We start from the raw sequence: 6,752 nt of genomic DNA, 5'->3' as shown, positions 1-6,752 counted from the left end.
AAATTTCCCACTTTTCATAAAAGGAAGTAAAATTGATTTCTCCAACAAAGCTCTTTCCAACACCTCAATCTTACACCTAATGTATGAGGACAGGTCGCTGTATTAACCCTTTGACCCTGTATGGAAGTCACAGAAACACTGGATGTAGGTGTGTAGTTCACTCGTGCTGGAACCCGACCTTCACTTGTGGCCATGTTGATTAACGGTTCTTTAACATGTAACAAAGCAAAAATAGCATTAGTAGCGCGTGGTGTCCATATAATAGCCGTTTAATCAATTTAGCTGTCACCTGTTGCACGCCTTGCACTTTGCTGGAGTTCACTGTACTTTTAGAACCACGGTCTTGTTTATGAAAGAAACTTGGAAAACATGAGTGCACCCATCTTAAAAATCTTTCTGTGTTCATTAATGTAATATTTAAATCTACAAAGATACCTTAACATTTGGCTCTTGTTCGCTGTTTATGTGCCATCTTGTCATATAGATATTTATATATACTTATATTTATTTGTATTCTCATGTACCCCCGTTGGTGGTGTTGAGTAATAAATTGAATTGAATTGAATTGATATCTCCCGGGCATACGTTCCGATAAGTCTCCTACAGACTTACCGGAACATATACCGAGAATGGAGTGCACCGCGTTCCTGCCAATTTGTCTTTTAATGGACCCGTGAAGGTCCCGGGTTAGAATAGGCCTTCAGCAACCCATGTTTGCCATAAAAGGCGACTCAGCTTGTCGTAAGAGGCGACTAACGGGATCGGGTGGTCAGGCTCGCTGACTTGGTTGACACATGTCATCGGTTCCCAATTGCGCAGATCGATGCTCATGTTGTTGATCACTGGATTGTCTGGTCCAGACTCGATTATTTACAGACCGCCGCCATATAGCTGGAATATTGCTGAGTGCGGCGTAAAACTAAACTCACTCACTCACTCACTCACACTCTTTTAATGCTTTCTAACAATGGAAGTAACCTTGTAACCAACAATACGAGGTTTGGAAATTTCTAATTTCGTTGGAGAGTTGTGTCCGTCCGTCCGTCCGTCCGTCAGTCCGGAAGTCCGTGTCATTCTACATGTGGAATATTGCTAAGTTTAACAGTGACAACGATCTTAAAAACACCCTGAACACCCAAGCACACAAAACAATTTCTCTAAAAAGTTAACCAAAATACATTTTCTTCCCACAGTGGGTACTTGTCACATCTTCCTACGCAACCTGTGTTCTAATACGACCCTTTCATGGTGCGAGTGTTCAAGACTCGTGATTGGAGGCGATCAGATTTAGTAGTGCAGTCAGCGACCTTGTTTCAAAAGTGATCTTTCGAAAGATCTCGGTAATTTCCGGATGCATCGTGAAAACTGGAACCTCTTCCCGAGCGCGATACTTAAATGTTTTTTTCTAGACAGAACTCAGTCATGTCATTTTTGTTTCTCCACATTGCTTGCATTTGCCAAGTTGAATCTAAGTAGATGTAACACGTGTTCTGATTGGACAGAAAAAAGGGAGATAAATTTGCTGTCTTTTTTTTTTGCCGCTAGGGGATTTTATGAGAACAGCGAAATATGGCCGTATAAGAACAGAGGTTCGTAGGAAGATATGACAAGAAACCTCTGTGGGAAGAGAATGACCAAAACAGTGACGCTCCTGAAAAACAATTACATGTGTTTTGTGTTTCCATTCGATCGTGTGTCTGGGTGTATAAATACATGTTCGTGTACGATATGCATGCGTGCGCGTGCGTACGCCTTCAAACAGGAAAGGACACTCTGTCGAGTTTGTTGAGATGCACAGCGAACTGTCCGGAACTCCAGAAATTGGCTTCACACATTGTACCTAAGAGGGGAATCGAACCCGAGTGATCGTTTCAGCCACCTACTACACCACCGTCACTAAACCACGTTGTAGCAACAAAAAGTTGGGTACCCACCAATTCAGAGCATAATGTTAAGTTTCGTGCATGTGAGGTCTGGATTAGCCACGTGTAATGAAAGAGATGGTAGCGATACGAGTGCAAACAGATGCGTACCGAAGCTTATGGCATTTAGAACAAATCAAAAAGTAAAATCAGTTAGACATAGGACACATAGCCAGATGATTTCCCTACAAAATGAGCTATAAATGGTTGGAAATAAATATACAGTGGGGATGGCCAGTTGGATGACCCGAGTCTGTTTGTGGGGATCTGCTCAGTTCTCGTGAATGTCAAGGTCACTTATATTATGGCCGACAAGTGAGTAGGATTGCCGGCGATATTGGTGGAAATGCTTGCTTACTGTCGAAAAGAATGACATGTAGGTGTTGCAACAAGTTTTCCGACCCGCGGAATGCGACAGCCGATCGAATCCAGCTCAACGCTGGTGCTGGGAACGTGGCTGGAATTAATAAATGAATTTGAAAGGTGAGTTTTCGCCGTATTTTGGTGATCCATTATTTCGGAGGTGGCTGATTTCGTGGCGTATAACTTTTGAAATAGTGATACGATTGTGACCATTTATAGCTCTTTTTGTAGGGAAGTCATCTGGCTTTCGATCCGTTGGCCTCGACGGGGCCTTAAAAATATTTTACTCGGTGACATGTAAGTTTGATCGTTACATCCCGTTCCTTTAATATAGTACTAGGGTACGGTCTCCACACCTATGTGTCTTTCGAACGCCGTTTCTAAGCGATACAAGTCCTATGTGCTTCCTATTCACTGTGACTTCGAATTTGACATATTCTATGTCTTGGTATGTGTCAGTTAAATAAAATGTCAGGAAAAACATCCAGAGCATCTTACATCATCTACAGAAATACTCTAGAGTATACTGATTTAAAAAAAAAATCGTTTTCGATTATGCTAATTTGGTCTCGAAAATGTAGCGCTGTCAAGTCGCTTTGCGACTTAATTGTTGCTATTTGTATATGGTTACGTTTTCCTTAGTTACGCCCAGTTAAAACTCAGCGAAAAAGAGCGAGTGAGTGATTGATTTAAATTTGACGTCGCTTTTAGCAATAGTCCACGCATATTGTACCCATGTGAAGTCTCGTCCAATGACCAACAAGAAAGTGAGTGAGTGAGTTTAGCTTTACGCCGCACTCATATTCCAGCTATATGGCGGCGGTCTGTAAATAATCGAGTCTTTACCAGACAATCCAGTGATCAACAACATGAGCATAGATCTGTGCAACAGGGAACCGCTGACGTGCCAACCAAATCGGCGAGCCGGACCACCCCATCCCGTCAGTCGCCTCATAGGCGCCTTTTATGGCAAGCATGGGTTGCTGAAGGACTATTCTACCCAGGACCTCCAAGGATCACTAAGAAGAGAGATGAACACTAGAGATAATGATCAAAGCACCCAGAATGCACGAGTAGATTCAACTGCCCAATCGGCATGTGATTTTTGCTTTTACACATAGAGCGTTAGGGTTTCCTTGGCTTAATTTTAAACTGGGAATTGTGCAGTTTTATATTTAATGAGGCAAGGTTTCCTTTGGCCACCAGCGTATCCTAATGTTACCTGAACAAATGTACTGTGGTTGAATGCAAATGTTAACAAGTCCATTCCGACTATATCATACTTGTCAATTCACACATGCAATACTTTGACGAACTGATAAATGAATACGTTGAGTCGAAGACGGAGGCATAGCTGAGTTTAAACTTCTTTAGTTCCTTACACAAGACATGACAAACAAGTATACATGAATGAGGTGAACGGACTTCAAGCTCAACCCCATGGTCCTTCTTGCGACATAATCTTGCGAGTGGTCGTCTCTATACAGACGGAATACCGAACTCCACACCACATATTATACAGCTTTTCATAACAACAGACAGGTAAAGATTCTACTACGGTCACATAGAGCAACAACAGCACTTCCTTCTACACTTGATGTGATAGCACACACAGCCAAGGGGAATGGCTAATAAAGGCCATAAATATCATATGAAGCAATTAATAGAAGTGACAAAGAGGAACTGGATAGCTGACAAGACACTGTACGCTGTGGTAATGATATTAAAATTAAGTAAGTTAAAATTAAGAATGCAGATTAAATAATGACAAATAAGTCTCATATGGCTTGGTTACATAGTTTGGGGATTTTAGAAATAATTGGAAGATAGCCGTCCTGGATTTTTAAATGAATTACTATGAAATAGTGATCATATACGGGTTTAAAAAAAGTTCAGTGCATCTTGCTTCTTGCTTCTCCCGAGGCAACCGTAAGGGTACTGGAAGAGGTGAGTAGTGACGAGTGAAGACAGGTTTCTGCTTCCAACTCTGGTAAGGATATACCAACGTTGTCCCCTCAACACAAGTCTCGGGCTAAGATTACGCATGTACTGTATACGAAACGTCAAGTCAGTTCTGAATTTTCTGTTGCACCTATATCTTGACGCTTTCATTTCTTTAAAGGCTTTTTAATCACGCTTTGTCGAACTTCCGGAAGATTACCTTCTTTCAGTCTCCTCTTTGGCTTAGATATCGATCATAGCAATGTTAGTGTCAACAACAATATCCCCAAGGACATTGAACGTCCCTGCGTGACAGCTGAAGACCACTGTGGTGGCATCTGCCACATATACAAGTCTCGCAAGATGCTGCCAAACCTTGGCTTATCCGGAATTTCTTTAAGTGAAAGAGCTTTCGAACTGTAAAAACCTTTAAAAAACAGATAAGTAGATTAGTCTATGATCTATTTTTTAACTTACACAAAGAGAATTCGTGTTTCCTTGGGATGAACAATACTTCCTACTCCGTTCAGCAGGGTGTTTAGTCCTGCAGATGCGCATGTCATCAGTGACCGTAGCAGTCATTTGAAGGATAGTACAAGCACATAAATTATATCGTCTCAGTTTGGATGAATGGCTGACGTGATTCAAGTTGTAGGTATTTACCAATTTGGTGCAAGGCACGAGGACGAGTAAATCGCATAGAAACCGAGGATAATATTCAAGGGAGTTGCACGTCTGTGCAACGATCACCAAATTCTACTATAATCAGGGGATGCAACTCTGCACAGCGCTTTGCAGTGCTGTGGACCAGTCTTTACCATTCATCATTTCACTAAATGTACTTGCAACTGACCAGTGGATAACTGCTGACATTTAAACTGTGGCAAAGTTATAAGTCGTAGGATCATTAAGGTATGGAGTATTCCTCCGTTGTAACAGGTGGCATCCCAATATGTCCTTTTAAGAGGAATCGAACTCTGTGTGACGAGCAACCGCTTTAGCCAGAGTGGGAACTCATCCACTAACTATCTCACAAGAGTAAAACAGTGATGAACAGAAAAATTATTGAGTAGTAGCGAGGTGGTTTAAATTTTTAATTTTGAAAAACATAAAACATAAATTGTGTTGTTATGCTTAAAAATATGTCATTGTCCCAGCTGTTAAATGTCAAGAAATTTAACTATATCAGTAATAGAAGTAAAACAATTTAATTGAATGAAGAAACGTTACATAGACACAATAAACTCAGAAAAATAAAAACTTGACACTCAATATTTTTCAAATAGTGTTTTGAAACTTTTCTTGAAAGAGTTCTTGTTGTGATTATGGTTAATTGCACTGTCAAGGGCATTACGTCACACATCCATTCTACTGGTCGGGCCTACGTAGCATGTGGCACTGCATGCTAAAATCACGTGACCTATTGATACACGTGCAGTTGATCTCACGATAGCAGAGTAGAGTGTCATCTCAGAAAAACACGGTTTTATGGTTCATTATTCGTTAATTTGCAATGCCACGATTTTCAAACATTCAGCGTGTGACCACTTGTGACGTAACACGCAGATGACCGGTTTGCCACTGCCACATCCACTGGGAATGTATTTGGAGGTCGAGTGACATTCGCAATCGTCTGCGCTCTGCTCGTCTTCATGCACGGCGACCATATCGTGGACCAGTTCTAACCCGTGTCCATCGACGCCAACGTCTTCTCTGGGCACGACGGCACCTGAGATGAACCCAGCGAGACTGGTATAGGGTTGTGTTTAGTGATGAATCAAGGTTCACATTAAAGTTTGGAAGTTTGGAGAAGACGAGGAGAACGCAATGCCCAGTGTTGCGTACAGGAAGTGGATCCATTTGGGGACACTAGTATTATGGTTTGGGGTGCTATCAACGGTCATGCTCGATCCCGACTCATTGACATCCAGGGAAACCTTAATGCGGCAGCATACAGGGATCAGGTGCTCGTTTCAGAGCTTTGGCCATTCATGGCAGGTCATGGCCCAGGTCTGACTTTCCAACAGGATAACGCCAGGCCTCATGCGGCCAATTTAACAACGAATTTCCTCAGGTACGCTGGCATTAATATCATGGAGTGGCCCTCAAGATCTCCCGACCTAAACCCCATAGAGCGTGTATGGGATGTGTAAGGCAGGCGGCTCCGTCAAGTAAGGAGAACTTGCAGGAGCTTGGTGCCACGTTGGTACAAATATGGCGACGCATTCCCCAAGCTGTGATCAGACGCATCATCCAATCCATGAGGAGACGTTGTATTGCAGTTGTGAACACTCATGGAGGACACACCCGATATTGACATGATTTCATTAAGTTGTGACTCACAGTTGTTGTTCATGGACATTGTAGTCACATTTACGGTGGAAGCGATTCCATGACAAACACGATCTGTATGCTGCAGCTTCTTTAATGACAAGGGAATTGAATGCAATCGTTTTTTCAAACCCATTTTCCAAAAATGTTCAAATTATTGACTTTGAAACGAGTGTAAAGTGTTTATTTTTGCTG

Source organism: Haliotis asinina, chromosome 9, assembly GCF_037392515.1.
Source record: "Haliotis asinina isolate JCU_RB_2024 chromosome 9, JCU_Hal_asi_v2, whole genome shotgun sequence".
Lineage (NCBI taxonomy): Eukaryota > Metazoa > Mollusca > Gastropoda > Lepetellida > Haliotidae > Haliotis > Haliotis asinina.
Note: the sequence above shows the minus strand (reverse complement) of the source record.